At 44.3% G+C, this 25,608-nt stretch overlaps 1 protein-coding gene across 1 annotated transcript in view; it reads left to right on the forward strand.

The window, feature by feature from the left end:
• The window catches only part of PHC2 (polyhomeotic homolog 2), a 218,668-nt gene that overhangs the window by 17,103 nt on the left and 175,957 nt on the right, over nucleotides 1-25,608 (forward strand). The window lies entirely within an intron of this gene.

Genomic DNA, 25,608 nt, shown 5'->3' on the forward strand with positions numbered 1-25,608 from the left:
ATACATAAAAGTAGGGAACACCCCTTTGCGATTATGTCACACGCTGTTTTCAAGGTAAAAACAGCCTTTATAAACTTATGTCAGGGGCTTCTTAAGAGCTGATTCTATTATCTATATTTTCACGCCAATACTCACAGGGGTAGCTATCACGGAATTCTATAAAAAAGGGGCTGTCGCTGCGAGTGGTGAGATGTCTCCCATAGAAATAATGAGAGCTCTCTGCGAGGTAAAGGTTTGCAGTGAAGGACGAAGTACACAGGAAGAACCTGGTGTGTTTTTAAACTTGTATATAATTCACCTAAGACAAAACAAATTATGCTGTTTATAGTGCACTGCACCTTAACTTTGCTGTTTTTTTTTGTATACATAGTTTTTCCTTTCAGAGTAATTAGTGTTTTGAGTATTTGGATAAAAGCTCGCCACGAGATAAAACAGTGAAAACTATAGTGTGAAAAGGTTTTTAGAATTATGCTGGGATTTAAGAGTAAAGGGTCGATTTAGCAACCGTCAATGGGGCCGAATGTATCTGTTTCCGCACGGAAACAAGAGTTAAGAAGCAGTGGTCTTAAGACCGCTGCTCTTTAACTCGTCCGCAGCCATCCCGATCAGATATGATCGGGATTATTGACACTCCCTGCTAGCAGCCGATTGGCCACGAATCTGCAGGGGGCGGTATTGCACAAGCATTTCACGAGAAATGCTTGTGCAATGATAAATGCCGACAGCGTATGCTATCTGCATTTATCTCTACCCGCACAATAATAATTCGGCCCCTTTATTTCATCTACACTCATGGAACGCCCAAGTTCAGCCCATTTTACGAAAAAACAACAATTACACTTTGTATTTTGTACTTTTAAGTGCACATTTCTTGCCCATCCAGTGTACTTAAATTACATCTTACGCTGTGCATACTTAATATGATTTATTCCTGTGTAATTTACATACAAATTTAGCATTTTTTATAAAATATGATTTTTGGAGAACAAGTTTTCCCTGCATATTTTTTGTGTGAATGGTTAAATTATTTGTTTTGTGTGATTTTTTAAATTCAGATTTTCATTGTGCAGTTTTGTAATATCTGCATCTCCTTCCCATACAAAAATGCAGTATACGCCCCTTAGCGAGACACCCTGTTTTCAGGGTAAAAAGTCGCTTTTTTCAGAATTCCACCAGGGAAATAGAAGGACAGGCGAGCATTCTTATAGAATCTCACCAGCACAGCACACTTATTAGGATCTGGCCTTAAGTACTGGCGAGATTTCTTATAGAACCTCACAAGCCCCGAGAGATTTAGAGAATCGGGCCCTCTGTGAGAAGCGGATCAGTAGGCCGTTTGTATACCCTTCATGGTGACAGGCAGCAAATTCTCAGATGTACATTTCACTGTTAAGAAGGTTTAACCAAATCGAGCAACGCATATGTTTTTAAGTCTGGAAAAGTTCCAGTTCACCTAAGGTTTCTGTTTTGGGCTTTTATCTTATAGCAAACATAGTTCTAAATAACATGAATAATTATTTGGCTGATGCTACAGTTTTTTGTATTGCAGAAGACACAATAGTTAGATCTTTAGGATCGATGCAACTATTCCTGTTTCTGAAAATTCTCTCTCCAGATTGGTGTTTATTGGAAGTTTCTTCCTTATTTTAGTGTACAGTGATTTCTGTTCACATTATTTCAGACTTCTTCAGCTTCATCCGTTCCTATAATTTTATGCAGCCAACTCTCTAAATAATGGAGAGATGAGTGAGCTTTAATGAATCAGCTGCATAGAATAACATCAGCTAGAGAGGCCCTTAGAGAGGTCAATTTCTCCCCACCATCTGCTACATTTCTGTTACAATAGTAGTTCATTGTCTGTGGTAAGAACAAATTATATAAATATGTGCTCCTAGCTACGTAAAAATCATAACTTTGTGTATCTTTCTAATTGGCATGAAGTTGTGTGCCCAGCTGACATGCCGTTATAACTGTGTGCCCCCAGCTAATATGCTATGGGACTGTGTGCCCCCAGGTAATATGCTATGGGACTGTGTGCCCCCAGGTAATATGCTATGGGACTGTGTGCCCCCAGCTAATATGCTATGGGACTGTGTGCCCCCAGGTAATATGCTATGGGACTGTGTGCCCCCAGCTAATATGCTATGGGACTGTGTGCCCCCAGCTAATATGCCATGGGACTGTGTGCCCCCAGCTAATATGCTATGGGACTGTGTGCCCCCAGCTAATATGCTATGGGACTGTGTGCCCCCAGGTAATATGCTATGGGACTGTGTGCCCCCAGCTAATATGCTATGGGACTGTGTGCCCCCAGCTAATATGCCATGGGACTGTGTGCCCTCAGCTAATATGCTATGGGACTGTGTGCCCCCAGGTAATATACATTATATCCCATCTAGCATGCCATATGGTTGTATGCACCACTAGGTAACATGTCATATAACTGTGTGCCTCTAGCATATATGCCATGGGACTGTGTGCCCCCAGCTAATATGCTATGGGACTGTGTGCCCCCAGGTAATATACATTATATCCCATCTAGCATGCCATATGGTTGTATGCACCACTAGGTAACATGTCATATAACTGTGTGCCCCTAGCATATATGCCATGGGACTGTGTGCCCCCAGCTAATATGCTATGGGACTGTGTGCCCCCAGCTAATATGCTATGGGACTGTGTGCCCCCAGCTAATATGCCATGGGACTGTGTGCCCCCAGCTAATATGCTATGGGACTGTGTGCCCCCAGCTAATATGCTATGGGACTGTGTGCCCCCAGCTAATATGCTATGGGACTGTGTGCCCCCAGGTAATATGCTATGGGACTGTGTGCCCCCAGCTAATATGCTATGGGACTGTGTGCCCCCAGCTAATATGCTATGGGACTGTGTGCCCCCAGCTAATATGCTATGGGACTGTGTGCCCCCAGCTAATATGCTATGGGACTGTGTGCCCCCAGCTAATATGCTATGGGACTGTGTGCCCCCAGGTAATATACATTATATCCCATCTAGCGTGCCATATGGTTGTATGCACCACTAGGTAACATGTCATATAACTGTGTGCCCCTAGCATATATGCCATGGGACTGTGTGCCCCCAGCTAATATGCCATGGGACTGTGTGCCCCCAGCTAATATGCTATGGGACTTTGTGCCCTCAGGTAACATTCCATCTAACTGTGTAACCTCCGCTAACAAGCTATGTGGATTTGTATCCTTAGGTAACATGCCATATAACTGTGCCCCCAGACAGGAATGATATATACAGTAACTGTGAGTCTTCAGCTAACAAGCATACCTGTGTATACCCCTAGGCAACATACTATATAACCATGTGCTCCAGCTAATATGCCATATGGCTGTAAGCACCCCTAGGCAACATACCATATAACCATGTGCTCCAGCTAATATGCCGTATGGCTGTAAGCACCCCTAGGCAACATACCATATAACCATGTGCTCCAGCTAATATGCCATATGGTTGTATGCACCCCTAGGTAACATACTATATAACCATGTGCTCCAGCTAATATGCCGTATGGCTGTATGTACCCCTAGGCAACATACCATATAACTGTGTGGTCCAGCTAATATGCCATATGGCTGTATGTACCCCTAGGCAACATACCATATAACCGTGTGCTCCAGCTAATATGCCATATGGCTGTATGCACCCCTAGGCAACATACCATATAACTGTGTGGTCCAGCTAATATGCCATATGGCTGTATGTACCCCTAGGCAACATACCATATAACCGTGTGCTCCAGCTAATATGCCATATGGCTGTATGCACCCCTAGGCAACATACCATATAACCATGTGCTCCAGCTAATATGCCATTTGGCTGTATGCACCCCTAGGCAACATACCATATAACTGTGTGCTCCAGCTAATATGCCATTTGGCTGTATGCACCCCTAGGCAACATACCATATAACCGTGTGCTCCAGCTAATATGCCATATGGCTGTATGCACCCTTAGGTAACATACTATATAACCATGTGCTCCAGCTAATATGCCATATGGCTGTATGCACCCCTACATACATACCATATAACAGTGGATGTACCATGCTAGGTACCCAGGCAACAAGTTGGATGGTTATGTGATTGAGTGCCCCCAGTTAATGTGCCAGATGGTTGTGTGTCTCCCGGTAATGTGCCAGGTGGTTGTGTGTCTCCAGGTAATGTGCCAGGTGGTCGTGTGTCTCCCAGTAATGACCCAGGTGGTTGTGTGTCCCCAGATAATGTTCCAGGTGGTTGGGTTGTGTGTCTCCTGGTAATGTGCCAGGTGGTTGTGTGTCTCCAGATAATGTGCCAGGTGGTTGTGTGTCTCCCGGTAATGTACCAGGTGGCTGTGTGTCTCCAGGTGGTTGTGTGTCAGATAATGTGCCAGGTGGTTGTGTGTCTCCAGGTAATGTGCCAGGTGGTTGTGTGTCTCTCAGTAATGTACCAGGTGGTTGTTTATCTCCAGATAATGTGCCAGGTGGTTGTGTGTCTCCAGGAGGTGGTTATGTGTCTTTAGGTAATGTGCCAGGTGGTTGTGTGTCTCCAGGTAATGTGCCAGGTGGTTGTGTGTCTCCAGGTAATGTGCTAGGTGGTTATGTGTCTCCAGATAATGTGCCAGGTGGTTGTGTGTCTCCAGGTAATGTGCTAGGTGGTTATGTGTCTCCAGGTAATGTGCTAGGTGGTTATGTGTCTTTAGGTAATGTGCCAGGTGGTTGTGTGTCTCCAGGTAATGTGCTAGGTGGTTATGTGTCTCCAGGTAATGTGCTAGGTGGTTATGTGTCTCCAGATAATGTGCCAGGTGGTTGTGTGTCTCCAGGTAATGTGCTAGGTGGTTATGTGTCTTTAGGTAATGTACCAGGTGGTTGTTTGTCTCCAGATAATGTGCCAGGTGGTTGTGTGTCTCCCAGTAATGTGCCAGGTGGTTGTGTGTCTCCAGGTAATGTGCCAGGTGGTTGTGTGTCTCCTGGTAATGTGCCAGGTGGTTGTGTGTCTCCCTGTAATGTGCCAGGTGGTCGTGTGTCTCCTGGTAATGTGCCAGTGAGTTGTGTGTCTCCAGGTAATGTGCCAGGGGGTTGTGTGTCTCCTGGTAATGTGCCAGGTGGTTGTGTGTCTCCCTGTAATGTGCCAGGTGGTCGTGTGTCTCCTGGTAATGTGCCAGTGAGTTGTGTGTCTCCAGGTAATGTGCCAGGGGGTTGTGTGTCTCCAGGTAATGTGCTAGGTGGTTATGTGTCTTTAGGTAATGTACCAGGTGGTTGTTTGTCTCCAGATAATGTGCCAGGTGGTTGTGTGTCTCCCAGTAATGTGCCAGGTGGTTGTGTGTCTCCAGGTAATGTGTGCCAGGTGGTTTTCTGCCCCTAGCAAAAGGGCATAGCAATTGTGCACCCACATGTAGTGTACCAGGTGGTTGGGTGTCCCCAGATAATGTGCCAGATGGTTGTATGTCTCCCTGTAATGTGTCAGATGGTTTTGTGTCTCCCTGTAATGTGCCAGGTGGTTGTTTGTCCCCAGGTAATGTGCTAGGTGGTTGTTTGTCCCCAGATAATGTGCTAGGTGGTTGTGTGTCACCAGGTAATGTGCTAGGTGGTCGTGTGTCATCAGGTAATGTGCTAGGTGGTTGTTTGTCCCCAGGTAATGTGCTAGGTGGTTGTTTGTCCCCAGGTAATGTGCTAGGTGGTTGTGTGTCACCAGGTAATGTGCTAGGTGGTTGTGTGTCAACAGGTAATGTGCTAGGTGGTCGTGTGTCATCAGGTAATGTGGCAAGGGGTTGGGTGTCCCCAGGTAATAGGCACAGTGGGTGTGTGCCCCAGATAATGTGCAAGGTGGTTGTGTGTCTCCCTGTAATGTGCCAGGTGGTTGTGTGTCAGCAGGTAATAGGCACGGTGGGTGTGTGCCCCAGATAATATGTCTCTATAACTGCAGGCTATTAGTCTGCTATTTGACAAACAAATGTACAGTGAATTACTCTTTATGAGACAGGATACAGAGAAAAAAAACATAAATTGCTGGTACTTTACTTTAATTTATACTGTTTTTATGATCAATAGAATGAAGCAATTTGTGCTATGACATCTTCCTAACAAGGCAGACATTAAAGTAATAATAACAGTGATACTGCAGGATACATTTGTACAGGAAGTGGTTCTGTCTAATAAAATCAGGACTGGATTATAGAAAGATGGCTTCTTATTTGTAAATAAAGAGTAATCCTTGTAATTGGGGTCTTTAACCCACAGCTCCCAGACAAGAATATGTAGCCAATCATATACTGTGAGTGGTCCTTGGGAAGCTATAACTATAACACAAAACATTAAATAAATTAGATAAATATAAAATTGTGTCCCCAGTCTGGCTGAAAGTAATGGGAGGGAATGGGTCTCATTTAAATATTATAGACAATTACAGACAAACACAATGTAAAAAAGCAGCCAGGCTTTGATTGGCTGCTGCTAGGTAACACCATAATCATGGGGAAATTAGACTGCTCGTTTGGTAATGATAGCAAAGGGTTAGTTCTGAACAAAAGGCGACTCGTGTGAGATGCTGGAGCTTTCAGTCTGGACACTGGTAACCGGTAAGACCCCCAGCTTTATTGTGTATCAGCTGCGGTTGTCAGAGACTCGTCCTGTCCTTGGGAGACCCCACATGCTCTCACTGAGCAATCACTAGCAGAGAAAGCAGATAATGCAGCTTGTTAGCTGGGTTATCACAAGCAGCCTGAACCCCATACCCACTGATGGTTTACTGGCAGGGCCTGCAGCCTGTTAGCTGGCATTAGAGGGTCACTAGCCTGAGGTATCATCTGGCACCTGGTCATTCTAATTGCAGGGATCGATAGCAAGATGTGCAGCTCAGTCATACATTAAGTAGCAAGATGTGAAAACTTTTGTTTAGTTAAACTCACTAGGGAATAACAAGCAGGGTGGGTAACCTATTACTTGGGTACACTCAAACTAGGGGATAACAAGCAGGGTGGGTAACCTGTTAGCTGAGTACACTAACTGGGGGCTAACAAGCATGGTGGGTAGCCTGTTACTTGGGTATACTCACTAGGGGATCCCTAGCAGGGTGTACAGCCTGTTACTTGGGTATACTCACTAGGGGATCACTAGCAGGGTGGGCAGCCTGTTACTTGGGTATACTCACCAGGGGATCACTAGCAGGGTGGGCAGCCTGTTACTTGGGTATACTCACCAGGGGATCACTAGCAGGGTGGGCAGCCTGTTACGTGGGTACACTCACCAGGGGATCACTAGCAGGGTGGGCAGCCTGTTACTTGGGTATACTCACTAGGGGATCACTAGCAGGGTGGGCAGCCTGTTACTTGGGTATACTCACTAGGGGATCACTAGCAGGGTGGGCAGCCTGTTACTTGGGTATACTCACTAGGGGATCGCTAGCAGGGTAGGCAGCCTGTTATTTGGGTATACTCACTAGGGGATCACTAGCAGGGTGGGCAGCCTGTTACTTGGGTATACTCACTAGGGGATCACTAGCAGGGTGGGCAGCCTGTTACTTGGGTATATTCACTAGGGGATCACTAGCAGGGTGGGCAGCCTGTTAGCTGAGTAAACTCACTGGTCTGGTGGGGGGGGGGGGTAACAAGCAGGGTGGGCAGCCTGATAGCTGAGTACACTCACTAGGGGATCACTAGCTGGGTGAGTAGCCTGTTACCTGAGTACACTCACTGGGGGGTAACAACTAGCAGTTTGGGCAGCCTGTTACTTGGATATACTCACTAGGGGATCCCTAGCAGGGTGGGCAACCTGTTACTTGGGTACACTCACAGGGGGGTAGCTAGCATTTTGGGCAGCCTGTTACTTGGGTATACTCACTAGGGGATCACTAGCAGGGTGGGCAGCCTGTTACTTGGGTATACTCACTAGGGGATCACTAGCAGGGTGGGCAGCCTGTTACTTGAGTACACTCATGGGGGTAACAACTAGCAGTGTTACTTGGGTACACTCACTAGAGGATAACAAGCAGGGTGGGCAGCTTTTTACCCGAGTACACTCACTGGGGGGTAGCTAGCAGTTTGAGCAGCCTGTTACTTGGGTATCATTAGCTGGGATTGCAGCCTGGGATTGGCCATACTTAAAGGGACACTAAACCCAATTTTTTTTTTCTTTCACGGTTCAGATAGAGCAGCAATTTTAAGCAACTTTCTAATTTACTCCTATTATCAATTTTTCTTCGTTCTCTTGGTATCGTTATTTGAAAAGCAGGAATGTAAACGTATTTTTGGTTCAGACTCTGGGTAGCACTTGCTGATTGGGGGCACCCTTGTGTGGCCACAAGGGGATCTTTAACAATACTTAATACTTAGGGAATTTTACAAATGGTACATTAACCCTTTAGTTGCCATCAGAAATACAATATTTAGAAGGATCAGTTTAGCCTAATATGAACTTGTGATTCTGGTGAATATAAATGAAGTCTGATGACGAACAAGAGAAGATGCGTATAGTATAACGCTGCATGCAGATACAGTGATATTCAGTTTGTATGCAACTATGATGTAAAGCCAGTAGATTTTTGTAGTTACGGAACTGGCTGTTAGTTTTGTTTTTTGTTATTGTTAACATTTTGTTATACTTTATATTTTTTTTGGGGGGGAAGCCTCTAATCATACAGTATTTAATTATTGTTTTGAGCACGTGTGCTGTAAGATTAGTATCCATTTAGTGTGTTTCTAATGACTTGTTATACCAGTTGCAGAATATAAACTGTATGGGAAATTGTTCCTTTATGTTTATTTTTGTATATTAAATTGCTAACGAAGTGGGCTGAACTTGCTGGGAGAGCAGATCTCATTAGATGGTCTCTGTATATTTACACAAAATCCGCCCTATCATATCTCTCTATAGAAAGTGAGACCATAGGGCCTATTTATGAATGTGCGAGCGGACATGATCCAATATTGCGGATCATGTCCGCTGCACATCGATAAATGCCGACCGCATACTCTCTCGGCATATATCATTGCACCAGCAGTTCTGGTGAACTGCTGGTGCAATACCGCCTCCTGCAGATTCGCAGCCAATCGGCCACTAGCAGGGGGTGTCAATCAACCCGATCGCATTGGATCGGGTTGAATTCTGGCAATCTCTGTCCGCAGCCCTAGAGCAGGCGAACAGGTTATGGAGCAGCGGTCTTTAGACCGCTGCTTCATAACTTGTGTTTCTGGCGAGCCTAAAGGCTCGCCAGAAACACGGGGCATTAAGCTCCGTTCTGGAATTAATAATTCGGCCCCCAATACTTAGAGTAAACAATAGAAAATAAAGATGTTAGTACCTCTCTGTCCGACTCTCTCACTAGTAGAGGATTTTTCTAAACCTCCTTGTTTATGTAGTTTTTCTATAACCATTACTTAAGTATTGACATTTTCTGTACAGGTGGGGTTATAACAGGAAAATCTAGCTATTTCACATGAGAAAATAAAGTTAAAGGAGTTATATGTAAACAATTTAATACACTCCAGCAGGTAAAATGAATATTTGGGATCGCATAAAAGGTTCGTTGCTGGACTATATTTGTTTGCAAACAACTTGTTTACCTATGTTTTATTATTTGCAATAGCTGAATCCACCACCAGTAATAATTAGATTTCAGTGCCTATGTTTAGACATAGATAACATTATCAGGTCAGCTTTACCTGCAATATATAAACTTATCAGGGAGATTTTCCTTTCCATTGGCTCCTTATTTTTGCTTTCATATTGGTCTGTCGGATTGATCTGTCGGATACATGGCTGGTTGTCTTAGGGAGATTTATCAAGTAGCCGGTACTGCTTGCTCCTAAGTTAAGAAGCAGAGGTCGTAAGAGAGCTGCTCCTTATCCTCCACAATCATCTCAATCAGATACGATCGGAATGACTGACACCCCCTGCTAGACACCCCCTGTGCAGGGGGCGGCATTGCACTACTAATTGCACAAGCATTTCTTGTGAAATGCTTGTGCAATGTTAAATGCCGACAGCGTATGCAGCGAATCATGTCTGCCCCGATCTTTAATAAATTGACCCCTTAGAATCTAGTGAAAAATAGGGCAAAATAAATTCCCATATTTTACCTAAAAAAACAATCACTTCCCCTCTTCTCTTCATTTCTTTTACAAACAGATGAATACATGGTCAGAGACACACGTGCACACACACATTACTGCCCAACCAGGTGCCCTGACAGTCCATATGCTGCTCCTCTGCTTGGCCTAAGACTCCTGATCACTAGAGGATCCATGTTGAGAGGTATTAGTAGTGAATTTCTTTTTGCTGTGGCCACCCAAAAGTTTATACTTCACTGCCTATAATTGTTTAATGACAACCCTGAGGGCTTCTATTGTCTTTCTGAAACACACTGCCATGTTACATTTTACGTTTAGGACATATATTTCTACTGTATTTGTGCATTCACTGATGAGGCCCATATAGGCCCAAACGTAGGTCTGGGATTAACTCTGCAAATCCAACGTTCAAAGGAGAATTGCCTGGTATGGCACTAGACTGATACATTGCAGGAAAGTTCTCTTCTGGTACAAGTGGGCTAAAAGAGGCTACGCCTTGGGTGGGTACCATCCCATAGGGCAAGCTATTTAGCTCTGTCTGTTCTAAGCTAAGCACATCTCTTTCCTTGTTTTGTTTAGTTTTGATCTCACACAAAATCCCCATATTGCTTCTATACCTAGAGCACAAGCTCTCTGGGTACAAGGGCCATATAAACCTTCTGGTTTCTATTTATCAAGCCGTCAACCGCAAATACGCTGGAATTGCGCAGCGTAATTGTGGAGAGCCTGATTCCCCTTAGTTATCAAAGCCTACAGACCAGCAAAAGTTGAAATCTGTGACGTAACATACGATCCGCCGGTCTCAGACCGACACAGATTGATGCTTACGTCATTGCAGGTGTTCAGAATGCAAATTCAGCACTATCTGACTACTTTTGCTAGTTAGCAAATACCTAGCAGGTACGCTCGCCACTGATCCGGCCCAGTGTACCTGGTTTTCAATCCACCGCCCTGGAGGCGGCAGATGCCATAGGAATCAATGGGAGTCTGAAAGCAGCGAAAGCTCATGTTCGCTGCTGCCCGATATCCCATTGATTTCTATGGGAGAATAAAAGTTACGTTTACACCTAACATAACCCCCCGAGTCTAAACACCCATAATCTGCCGCCCCCTACACCGCCGCCACCTACATTATACTTATTAACCCCTCTTCCACCCCTACACCGCCGCTACCTACATTATACTTATTAACCCCTATTCTTTCGCCCCTACACCGCCGCCACCTACATTATATTTATTAACCCCTATTCTTCCACCCCTACACCGCCGCCACCTACATTATACTTATTAACTCTAATCTGCCGCCCCCTACACCACCGCCACCTACATTATACTTATTAACCCCTATTCTTCCGCCCCTACACCGCCGCCACCTACATTATACTTATTAACCCCTAATCTGCCGCCCCCTACACCGCCGCCACCTATATTATACTTATAAACCCCTATTCTTCCGCCCCTACACCGCCGCCGCCTACATTATACTTATAAACCCCTAATCTGCCGCCCCCTACACCGCCGCCACCTACATTATACTTATTAACACCTATTCTGCCATCCTGACACCGCCAACACCTAAATAAAAGTTATTAACCCCTAATCTGCCGCTCCCGCCACCGCCGCCGCCACCTACATAAAGTTATTAACCCCAATCTCGCCGCTCCCAGAGCCCACCGCAACTAAATAAATGTATTAACCCCTAAACCCCTGGCCTCCCACATCACTACCACTTACTAAACCTATTAACCCCTAAACTGCCAGCCCCCCACATCGCCATAAACTAAATGAACCTATTAACCCCTAAACCTAACAACCCGCTAACTTTATATTAAATATTAACTCATCCCTATCTTATAATAAATTTTAACTTACCTTTAGATTTAAATTAAACTATTTTATTAAACTATGAATTAATCTACCCTAACATTATACTAAAATTACATTAAACTACATTAAACTAATAATTAATCTACCCTAACTATTAGACTAAAATTACATTAAACTACAAATTAAATTGACTATATTATATATTTAAACACCTAACCCTACTCAAATAATTTAAATCTACACTAAAAAATTACTAAATTACAAAAAACTAGCAACTACAACTAAGTTACAAAAAATAACAAACACTAATTTACAAAAAAATAAATAAACACATTCGGCTAGATTTGGAGTTTTGTCGGTAACGACCTGAAAAACTAACGCCGGCTTTTTTCTGGCCGCACCATAAAAATAACTCTGGGATTGAGAGTCCACATAAAGGCTGCGTTAGGCTCCAAAAAAGGAGCGTAGAGCATTTTTAACGCAGCTTCAACTCTCGATACCAGAGTTGCTTACGCAAGCGGCCAGCCTCAAAAACGTGCTCGTGCACGATTCTCCCATAGGAAACAATGGGGCTGTTTGAGCTGAAAAAAAACCTGCAAAAAAGCCGCGTTCAGCTCCTAACGCAGCCCCATTGTTTGCTATGCGGTAACCCTTCCTACGTCTGCACCTAACACTCTAACATGTACCCCGAGTCTAAACACCCCTAACCTTACACTTATTAACCCCTAATCTGCCGCCCCCGCTATCGCTGACCCCTGTATATTATTATTAACCTCTAACACTGGTTTTCACGGCTAACGCCAAACTCCAAATCTAGGTCATTGTTACAAAAAATAAAAAAATAAATTATCAAAGATTTAAAGTAATTACACCTAATCTAAGAGCACTATGAAAATAAAAAAGCCCCCCCCACCAAATAAAAAAAACTAGCCTACAATAAACTACAAATATCCCTTAAAAGGGCCTTTTGTGGGGCATTGTCCCAAAGAAATCAGCTCTTTTACAAATAAAACTCTTTTGTAAATAAAAAATACAAACAACCCCCCAACAGTAAAACCCACCACCCACACAACCAACCCCCAACCCTAACTAAAAAAACCTAAGCTCCCCATTGCCCAGAAAAGGGCATTTGGGTGGGCATTGCCCTTAAAAGGACATTTAGCTCTATTGCAGCCAAAACCCCTAATCTTACAATAAAACCCACCCAATAAACCCTTAAAAAATCCTAACACTAACCCCTGAAACACTAACCCCTGAAGATCCACTTACAGTTTTGAAGATCCGACATCCATCCTCCAAGAAGCCGGCAGAAGTCTTCATCCAATCGGCCGAAGTTTTCATCCAAGCCCGCAGAAGTCTTCACCCAGATGGCATCTTCTATCTTCATCCATCCGGCGCGGAGCGGCTCCATCTTCATTCGACGTCTTCTTACCAAATGAATGTTCCTTTAAAGGATGTCATCCAAGATGGCGTCCCTTATATTTTCCTATTATCTTCATCCAGATGGATGAAGATAGAAGATGCCGTCTGGGTGAAGACTTCTGCGGGCTTGGATGAAGACTTCGGCCGCTTGGATGAAGACTTCTGCCAGCTTCTTGGAGGATGGATGTTGGATCTTCAAAACTGTAAGTGGATCTTCAGGGGTTAGTGTTAGGATTTTTTAAGGGTTTTTTGGGTGGGTTTTATTTTTAGATTAGGGGTTTGGGCTGCAATAGAGCTAAATGCCCTATTAAGGGCAATGCCCATCCAAATGCCCTTTTCAGGGCAATGGGGAGCTTAGTTTTTTTTTGGGGGGGTTGGTTGTGTGGGTGGTGGGTTTTACTGTTGGGGGGTTGTTTGTATTTTTTATTTACAGGTAAAAGAGCTGATTTCTTTGGGGCAATTCCCCGCCAAAAGCCCTTTTAAAGGGATATTTGTAGTTTATTGAAGGCTAGGGGTTTTTGTTATTTTGGGGGGGCTTTTTATTTTCATAGGGCTCTTAGATTAGGTGTAATTAGTTTAAATCTTTGATAATTTCTTTTTTATTTTGTCTAACTTAGTGTTTATTTATTTTTTTGTAACTTAGTGTTTGTTATTTTTTGTAACTTAGTTGTTATTTTGTAATTTTTATTGTAGATTTAAATTATTTGAGTAGGGTTAGGTGTTTAAATATATAATATAGTTAATTTAATTTGTAGTTTAATGTAATTTTAGTATAACAGTTAGGGTAGATTAATTAATAGTTTAATATAGTTTAATGTAATTTTAGTATAACAGTTAGGGTAGAAAAATTATTAGTTTAATATAGTTTAATTTAATTCTAAAGGTAAGTTTAAATTTATTATAAGATAGGGATGAGTTAATATTTAATATAAAGTTAGGGGTTAATAGTTTAATTTAGTTTATGGTGATGTGGGGGGCTGGTGGTTTAGGGGTTAATAGGTTTAGTAAGTGGTAGTGATGCGGGAGTCCAGGGGTTTAGGGGTAAATACATTTATTTAGTTGCGGTGGGCTCCGGGAGCGACGGGATAGGGGTTAATAACATAATGTAGGTGGCAGTGTAGGGGCCGGCAGATTAAGGGTTAATAACATAATGTAGGTGGCAGCGGTGTAGGGGGCGGCAGATTAGGGGTTAAGAACATAATGTAGGTGGCGGCGGTGTAGGGGGCGGCAGATTAGGGGTTAAGAACATAATATAGGTGGCGGTGGGGTCCGGGAGCGGCGGGATAGGGGTTAATAACTTTATTAGAGTTGCGGCGGGGTCCGGGAGCGGCGGGATAGGGGTTAAACATTTGAGTATAGTGGCGGTGTTTAGTGACAGTATACAAATAAAGCTGTGAAAAAGCCAAATAGCAGCGATGACTGTTAATTAACAACAACAGTCCGCTGCTCATCGCCCCGTACTTGGTGTGCAGCTTTTTGACAGCTTTTTGTTAAATGGGGAGAGCGTATTCAGGTCCGCGGCCGCGATGTTAGACAATGTCAGGCGAGCGTATTGGTGCCGGCGAATGCAGCATAGTTGACGGCTTGATAATTCGGCCTCATTGTCTCAGTCTGCCTTCCCTTTGTTGTCTATATTTATAGTACCCTTTATAGTAAATATTTAGTAAACATTAAACTCATGATTCAGATAGAGTGCCATTTTAAATAACTTTCTAAATTATTTTTATTATCTAATTTGGTTCAGTGTTTTGGGATCCTTTGTTGAAAAGCATACCTAGGTAAGCTCGGGGGCAGCAATGGCTATACATATATACCTCTTGTCACTTGCTCAGCAGATGTGCAAAACTAGCTCCAAGTAGTTCAATGCTGCTTCTTCAACAAATGATAACTAGATCATGAAGCAAATATTATATTAGAAGTAAACAGGAAAAATGTTTAAATTTCATGCCCTTACTGAATAATGAAAAAAAGATTTGTGGTTTCATATTTCCTTTAAAGGGAAATGCTGTAATTTATTATTTTATCACTAGTGACGCAACAAAGCTATGTGTTTAACACTTGCAAATGGGCTCAAGTGATGCAATGTCATTATCACTATAATGTCCCTTTAATTCATCCTTTCCCAATATATAGTGGATTTGAACGTTTTTGGTGTAGGTTTAAAGAGTGTGCAACTCAGCCGAGGACTCAGGGGCTATAGGGAATATCACCCCCCTGTCTTCACAATATGGAGTAAAGTTCATTCCATGCCGTTTGACCCACATCTTTTTAATTCAAACTAAGAATGAAAGTCAAGTGGAATCCAAAACTTAGTCCAAGTGTTCCTCGGCCCACGAGGGACTGAGGACGCGAGTGTCACGGTGCTCTCTGCACATGGGGACGTTGCATGACCTCTTGTTTTAGAGTCAGCTTGGCTCATGCTGACTGAAATAAAAATGGCTACCTGAGTACATTGTTTAGAAACAGCAGGATTTGCTGCTCACTGTCAGAGGTAACATCTCCCCCATAACTAGGGTTGTCACCTCAGCCATGTTTTCCTGGACAGTTATGATTTACACATTCTGCAGTGTATGCAGAGAGGAACACGATTAGTACTATTCATGTGCTCTTCAGAGGCACACCCTGCAGCATGTGTAACTCATAAATGTTCAGGAAAACATGGCCAAGGTGGCAACCCTACCCATAACCACCCTCTTCTGCGCTGATGTATCAGGACTTGCAGCCAGACAGCTCTGTGCGTATCAGAATAATTAATCCCTTGAGAGCTGGGGATGGAGGCTGCAGCTCAGTAATGGATTCATGTGACTGCAGCCTGATGTTTAATGAGGGATCATAGCCATTTACATTTATCTGGGTGGGTTTACATTGTACAGTGATGTTATGGACAGTAACCCATATAACCTCCTAGCCATTAGCTTGGTGCCCCATGCGTCAACTGTGCACATAATATTAGCATATGTTAATTTAGGTTATGCCATCATTATCCACTTCCTAAGCTCAAACATCCCCTCTGCTCTTATCATAAATGGCAGCAAAGAGGCTAAAAAAATCAATATAATGATTCAGCAAAGGAGCATTTACTACAGGCAGCGACCTGGTGACAACTCCAACATCTTCTCATTGGAGATCTAGTTAAATAGATTCCAATCCTGACCCATTTTGGTTCCCAACGCTGAACATGAAGAAACATGGTCCAAATTAAACTTTCATGATTCATATAGAACAATTAAAAAAAATGCCCTCCTACACAACCTCACCCATAACCTCACCCCTCCTACACAACCTCACCCATAACCTCACCCCTCCTGACACAGTCTCACCCATAACCTCACCCCTCCTACACAACCTCACCCATAACCTCACCCCTCCTGACACAGCCTCACCCATAACCTCACCCCTCCTGACACAGCCTCACCCATAACCTCACCCCTCCTACACAACCTCACCCATAACCTCACCCCTCCTACACAACCTCACCCATAACCTCACCCCTCCTGACACAGTCTCACCCATAACCTCACCCCTCCTACACAACCTCACCCATAACCTCACCCCTCCTGACACAGCCTCACCCATAACCTCACCCCTCCTGACACAGCCTCACCCATAACCTCACCCCTCCTACACAGCCTCACCCATAACCTCACCGCTCCTACAGAGCCTCACCCATAACCTCACCGCTCCTACACAACCTCACCCATAACCTCACCCCTCCTGACACAGCCTCACCCATAACCTCACCCCTCCTGACACAGCCTCACCCATAACCTCACCCCTCCTACACAGCCTCACCCATAACCTCACCGCTCCTACAGAGCCTCACCCATAACCTCACCGCTCCTACACAACCTCACCCATAACCTCACCCCTCCTACACAACCTCACCCTTCCTACACAGCCTCACCCATAACCTCACCCCTCCTACACAGCCTTACCCATAACCTCACCCCTCCTACACAACCTCACCCATAACCTCACCCCTCCTGACACAGTCTCACCCATAACCTCACCCCTCCTACACAACCTCACCCTTCCTACACAGCCTCACCCATAACCTCACCCCTCCTACACAGCCTTACCCATAACCTCACCCCTCCTACACAACCTCACCCATAACCTCACCCCTCCTGACACAGCCTCACCCATAACCTCACCCCTCCTACACAACCTCACCCATAACCTCACTCCTCCTGACACAGTCTCACCCATAACCTCACCCCTCCTACACAGCCTTACCCATAACCTCACCCCTCCTACACAACCTCACCCATAACCTCACCCCTCCTGACACAGCCTTACCCATAACCTCACCCCTCCTACACAACCTCACCCATAACCTCACCCCTCCTGACACAGTCTCACCCATAACCTCACCCCTCCTACACAACCTCACCCTTCCTACACAGCCTCACCCATAACCTCACCCCTCCTACACAGCCTTACCCATAACCTCACCCCTCCTACACAACCTCACCCATAACCTCACCCCTCCTGACACAGCCTCACCCATAACCTCACCCCTCCTACACAGCCTCACCCATAACCTCACCGCTCCTACAGAGCCTCACCCATAACCTCACCGCTCCTACACAGCCTCACCCATAACCTCACCCCTCCTGACACAGCCTCACCCATAACCTCACCGATCCTACACAGCCTCACCCATAACCTCACCGCTCCTACACAGCCTCACACATAACCTCACCCCTCCTACACAGCCTCACCCATAACCTCACCCCTCCTGACACAGCCTCACCCATAACCTCCCCCCTCCTACACAGCCTCACCCATAACCTCACCCCTCCTGACACAGCCTCACCCATAACCTCACCACTCCTACACAACCTCACCCATAACCTCACCCCTCCTACACAGCCTCACCCATAACCTCACCGCTCCTACACAGCCTCACACATAACCTCACTGCTCCTACACAACCTCACCCATAACCTCACCCCTCCTGACACAACCTCACCCATAACCTCACCCCTCCTGCACAGCCTCACCCATAACCTCACCCCTTCTGATACAGCCTCACCCATAACCTCACCCCTCCTACACAGCCTCACCCATAACCTCACCCCTCCTACACAGCCTCACCCATAACCTCATTCTTCCTGGCACAGCCTCACCCATAACCTCACCCCTCCTGGCACAGCCTCACCCATAACCTCACCCCTCCTGACACAGCCTCACCCATAACCTCACCCCTCCTACACAGCCTCACCCATAACCTCACCCCTCCTACACAGCCTCACCCATAACCCCACCCCTCCTGGTACAGCCTCACCCATAACCTCACCCCTCCTGACACAGTTTTACCCATAACCTCACTCCTCCTACACAGCCTTACCCATAACCTCACCCCTCCTAACACAGTCTCACCCATAACCTCACCCTTCCTGGCACAGCCTCACCCATAACCTCACCTCTCCTGACACAGTCTTACCCATAACCTCACCCCTCCTACACAGCCTCACCCATAACCTCACCCCTCCTGACACAGTCTTCCCATAATCTCACCCCTCCTACACAGCCTCACCCATAACCTCACCCCTCCTGACACAGCCTCACCCATAACCTCACCGATCCTACACAGCCTCACCCATAACCTCACCGCTCCTACACAGCCTCACACATAACCTCACCCCTCCTACACAGCCTCACCCATAACCTCACCCCTCCTGACACAGCCTCACCCATAACCTCCCCCTCCTACACAGCCTCACCCATAACCTCACCCCTCCTGACACAGCCTCACCCATCCTACACAACCTCACCCATAACCTCACCCCTCCTACACAGCCTCACCCATAACCTCACCGCTCTTACACAGCCTCACACATAACCTCACTGCTCCTACACAACCTCACCCATAACCTCACCCCTTCTGATACAGCCTCACCCATAACCTCACCCCTCCTACACAGCCTCACTCATAACCTCACCCCTCCTACACAGCCTCACCCATAACCTCACGCTCCTACACAGCCTCACCCATAACCTCATTCCTCCTGGCACAGCCTCACCCATAACCTCACCCCTCCTGGCACAGCCTCACCCATAACTTCACCCCTCCTGACACAGCCTCACCCATAACCTCATCCCTCCTACACAGCCTCACCCATAACCTCACCCCTCCTACACAGCCTCACCCATAACCCCACCCCTCCTGGTACAGCCTCACCCATAACCTCACCCCTCCTGACACAGTTTTACCCATAACCTCACTCCTCCTACACAGCCTCACCCATAACCTCACCCCTCCTAACACAGTCTCACCCATAACCTCACCCTTCCTGGCACAGCCTCACCCATAACCTCACCCCTCCTGGCACAGCCTCACCCATAACCTCACCCCTCCTGACACAGCATCACCCATAACCTCATCCCTCCTACACAGCCTCACCCATAACCTCACCCCTCCTACACAGCCTCACCCATAACCCCACCCCTCCTGGTACAGCCTCACCCATAACCTCACCCCTCCTGACACAGTTTTACCCATAACCTCACTCCTCCTACACAGCCTCACCCATAACCTCACCCCTCCTAACACAGTCTCACCCATAACCTCACCCTTCCTGGCCCAGCCTCACCCATAACCTCACCTCTCCTGACACAGTCTTACCCATAACCTCACCCCTCCTACACAGCCTCACCCATAACCTCACCCCTCCTGACACAGTCTTCCCATAATCTCACCCCTCCTACACAGCCTCACCCATAACCTCACCCCTCCTGACACAGTCTCATCCATAACCTCACCCCTCCTGGCACAGCCTCACCCATAATCTCACCCCTCCTACACAGCCTCACCCATAATCTCACCCCTCCTTAACAGTCTCAACCATAACCTCACCCCTCCTACACAGCCTCACCCATAATCTCACCCCTCCTACACAGCCTCACCCATAATCTCACCCCTCCTACACAGCCTCACCCATAACCTCACCCCTCCTACACAGCCTCACCCATAACCTCACCCCTCCTACACAGCCTCACCCATAACCTCACCCCTCCTGGCACAGCCTCAACCATAACCTCACCTCACCCTCCTGACACAGTCTCACCCATAACCTCACCCCTCCTGACAAAGCCTCACCCATAACCTCACCCCTCCTGACACAGCCTCACCCATAACCTCATCCCTCCTGACACAGCCTCACCCATAACCTCACCCCTCCTGACACAGTCCCACCCATAAACTCACCCTCCTGACACAGCCCCAGAATACTGTTGGGCTACTACCTGCAATCAATTTAACTTCCCACCTCCCTCACAAAAATGGCAATAGGTGCACAATTTGTACTATTATCAAATGGAAGTATTCTTTATTAAAGCATCTCCTTTCCATTCTGCTGTAGTCTAGACTCAGAGTACCATTTGGCAGTAGTGTTTAGACACATGGTGCTCAAGACACAATGCACAGCCAGTGATTGGCAGGTTTTGCTATTGCTCCTGATGTCTGTCTCAATGGCCATATCAACTCAGGACCAGCAGTTCTCTGAGGCTCCTGAGCAGGACTTTAACTATGTTTTTAACACATTTTATATACTATATATATATATATATATATATATATATATATATATACATATACACACATATGTATATATAACACAGAATTAGATCATTTTAACATTTTGAAATAAAGGCAGAGTATTTGTAATCTATAATGGCACACCAACGACAATATATTTCAGTTTTAAAAATGACCGGGTGTAACTTAAAGGGACACTGAACCCAATTTTTTTTCTTTCATGATTCAGATAAAGCAGCAATTTTAAGCAACTTTCTAAGTTACTCCTATTATCAATTTTAATTTGCTCTCTTGCTATCTTTATTTGAAAAAGCAGGAATCTAAGCTTATGAGCCGGACCATTTTTGGTTCAGAACCTGGGTTGCACTTGATGATTGGTGGCGGCTAAATGTAGCCACCAATCAGCAATCGCTATATATGTTTTAAGTCTACATATTTTCTTTTTTGGTTCTTTGGGTATTAAAACTTAAAAGATGTTTCATTTTTGTCTTTTTTTCTATATTGTTAACCCAAATGTTTATTTACTAATTAAAATATTTACATTTAAAATGTTCTTGGATCCTACTTTGTACAAAAAAAATAATGATCAATAATTTAGAAGAATCTCCCATTACAACTCAAGTATACATGAAAGAGGGAGGTACCAATATGCAGATTATAGCAATTTCTGTGACATCACAACATATGCAAATTAATGCACACATTATGGATTATTGTTTAAAAGATGTCATGTGTGTCCTCTGTGTAAACAATAAGCCCATGTCATGCTACTCAGGTATTTGTTTGGATTGGATGACTGTCAGTGGTGGCAGCATATGATAAAGAGAGGCTGTTAGATTGGGGTTTAGTGCCAGCACTGGCCCCACACAGACACTGAGAGATGCTAATATAATTGCTGGCTTGTCACAAAGGTGGGATATTATAATTCTACACAAGACAGCCCCATCCCCCTCCTGCAGGAAGCCTGGGAGAGCCATGCTGTGCAAGCCTTTGATGTGTGTTGGTTTAGGAAGGCAGCAGGCCCTGTCCTCTCTGCGGGGAGGGGCCTGGCTGTGTCTGGGCAGTGCTGATGAGAAGTGTGCGGTCAGTGAGAGATCTGTCATAGGATGTGAGAGCAAGCAGCTTGGCCCAGGCCCCTGCATTAGGTGAGTACCACTCACTCCCCTGCACTATGGGCACCAATACCCTGGTACACTCTGTACTAATAAACCCCCTTTAAGTATTAGTATCCCCCTGCTGTAGGTGATTATCATTACTACCCCTGGCAGCAGTAGAACAGTATCACTACTACTCTTCATACACAGGTATCACCCTGCACAAGATGAGCACCCTACTGCACTGTTCTAGATAAGTACCACAATCCCCTAGATAACAAGACATGTACATTAACACTCACAGTAGGAAAATGAAATGCACCTTCATATCAAATAGGCTAAAGAGGTCTGAGGAGGAAAAAAACATTATTTTAGGTGGTTTTATAGGCCGCAGGGAGACTCGTGTATACAATACAGTATAGTGACCTTTATTACTAACAAATGCAATACGACCTTTATTACTAAAGAGGTAGGGTAGATAGATAGGTAGATAGTTACATAGATACATAGATAGACAGACAGTTGAATAGATAGGCAGCTAGATAGAGAGATAGATGGATGGATAGATAACAAATACCTGATAATAATAATATTAATAGCTGAATAGATAGATGGATACTAGATAGATATCGATAGATAGATAGATAGATAGATAGATAGATAGATAGATAGATAGATAGATAGATAGATAGATACAAGGAATAAAGGAATAAGTTTACGTTGTTCATGAAGTATTTTTGACAAAAAGAGTTAGCCTAGATTAGAACATGGTCTTATGTTGGAAGGTACTAAGTTTAGGAGTCATTTCTCTAAGCATGTTCTTTATTGTACGTAAATTGAGGTTGATTCATGGAATAAACACCCAGTAGAGGTGGTAAGGACAAAACTGCAGAAGAATGCATGGGGTATGAATATTTAAAAGGACATTGTACTCAAAATATTTCTAAGCACATGAAAGAGTAGGATTTAAATATTTAGAAATACTTCTGTCTCTGCTTTACTGGTTGAGAGGCCTCAGCAAGTGTAACAAGAACACATGAATTAATAATAAAAAAAGAAATAAGATACTGCAAGTTGACTACAGTGTGTATGGATAGGAGTAGAACCTGACTTGATGTGGCCTTTTTTATTTTCTACTGTTTCTCTTGTTATTTACAGAAATTAGAAATCAACTTGACTTTGCTTTTAAAATTTAAAATGTTGAAATTGCCTTATAGATGTCACCTATAATTACTGGGAAACCAATAAACCACAGATATATAAGTAATAGCTATGTATGTTCTTATACACAGTGTAGCTGCAGGCAGTATAACATTATAAGGTGCTTATACAGGGAACACCTAGTAACCACAGATATATAAGTAATAGGTAGGTATAATCTTATACACAGTGTAGCTGCAGGCAGTATAACATTATAAGGTGCTTATACAGGGAACACCTAGTAACCACAGATATATAAGTAATAGGTAGGTATAATCTTATACACAGTGTAGCTGCAGGCAGTATAACATTATAAGGTGCTTATACAGGGAACACCCAGTAACCGCAGATATATAAGTAATAGCTAAGTATCATCTTATACACAGTGTAGCTGCAGCAGAATAATGTTATAAGGTGCTTATACAGGGAACACCTAGTAACCACAGATATATAAGTAATAGGTAGGTATAATCTTATACACAGTGTAGCTGCAGGCAGTATAACATTATAAGGTGCTTATACAGGGAACACCTAGTAACCACAGATATATAAGTAATAGCTAGGTATAATCTTATACACAGTGTAGCTGCAGGCAGTATAACATTATAAGGTGCTTATACAGGGAACACCTAGTAACCACAGATATATAAGTAATAGGTAGGTATAATCTTATACACAGTGTAGCTGCAGCAGAATAATGTTATAAGGTGCTTATACAGGGAACACCCAGTAACCACAGATAAATAAGTAATAGCTAGGTATAATCTTATACACAGTGTAGCTGCAGCAGAATAATGTTATAAGGTGCTTATACAGGGAACACCCAGTAACCACAGATATATAAGTAATAGCTAGGTATAATCTTATACACAGTATAGCTGCAGGCAGTATAACATTATAAGGTGCTTATACAGGGAACACCTAGTAACCACAGATATACAGGGAGTGCAGAATTATTAGGCAAATGAGTATTTTGACCACATCATCCTCTTTATGCATGTTGTCTTACTCCAAGCTGTATAGGCTCGAAAGCCTACTACCAATTAAGCATATTAGGTGATGTGCATCTCTGTAATGAGAAGGGGTGTGGTCTAATGACATCAACACCCTATATCAGGTGTGCATAATTATTAGGCAACTTCCTTTCCTTTGGCAAAATGGGTCAAAAGAAGGACTTGACAGGCTCAGAAAAGTCAAAAATAGTGAGATATCTTGCAGAGGGATGCAGCACTCTTAAAATTGCAAAGCTTCTGAAGCGTGATCATCGAACAATCAAGCGTTTCATTCAAAATAGTCAACAGGGTCGCAAGAAGCGTGTGGAAAAACCAAGGTGCAAAATAACTGCCCATGAACTGAGAAAAGTCAAGCGTGCAGCTGCCAAGATGCCACTTGCCACCAGTTTGGCCATATTTCAGAGCTGCAACATCACTGGAGTGCCCAAAAGCACAAGGTGTGCAATACTCAGAGACATGGCCAAGGTAAGAAAGGCTGAAAGACGACCACCACTGAACAAGACACACAATCTGAAACGTCAAGACTGGGCCAAGAAATATCTCAAGACTGATTTTTCTAAGGTTTTATGGACTGATGAAATGAGAGTGAGTCTTGATGGGCCAGATGGATGGGCCCGTGGCTGGATTGGTAAAGGGCAGAGAGCTCCAGTCCGACTCAGACGCCAGCAAGGTGGAGGTGGAGTACTGGTTTGGGCTGGTATCATCAAAGATGAGCTTGTGGGGCCTTTTCGGGTTGAGGATGGAGTCAAGCTCAACTCCCAGTCCTACTTCCAGTTTCTGGAAGACACCTTCTTCAAGCAGTGGTACAGGAAGAAGTCTGCATCCTTCAAGAAAAACATGATTTTCATGCAGGACAATGCTCCATCACACGCGTCCAAGTACTCCACAGCGTGGCTGGCAAGAAAGGGTATAAAAGAAGAAAATCTAATAACATGGCCTCCTTGTTCACCTGATCTGAACCCCATTGAGAACCTGTGGCTCATCATCAAATGTGAGATTTACAAGGAGGGAAAACAGTACACCTCTCTGAACAGTGTCTGGGAGGCTGTGGTTGCTGCTGCACGCAATGTTGATGGTGAACAGATCAAAACACTGACAGAATCCATGGATGGCAGGCTTTTGAGTGTCCTTGCAAAGAAAGGTGGCTATATTGGTCAATGATTTGTTTTTGTTTTGTTTTTGAATGTCAGAAATGTATATTTGTGAATGTTGAGATGTTATATTGGTTTCACTGGTAAAAATAAATAATTGAAATGGGTATATATTTGTTTTTTGTTAAGTTGCCTAATAATTATGCACAGTAATAGTCACCTGCACACACAGATATCCCCCTAAAATAGCTATAACTAAAAACAAACTAAGAACTACTTCCAAAAATATTCAGCTTTGATATTAATGAGTTTTTTGGGTTCATTGAGAACATGGTTGTTGTTCA

This window comes from Bombina bombina, chromosome 8 (genome assembly GCF_027579735.1).
Source record: "Bombina bombina isolate aBomBom1 chromosome 8, aBomBom1.pri, whole genome shotgun sequence".
NCBI lineage: Eukaryota > Metazoa > Chordata > Amphibia > Anura > Bombinatoridae > Bombina > Bombina bombina.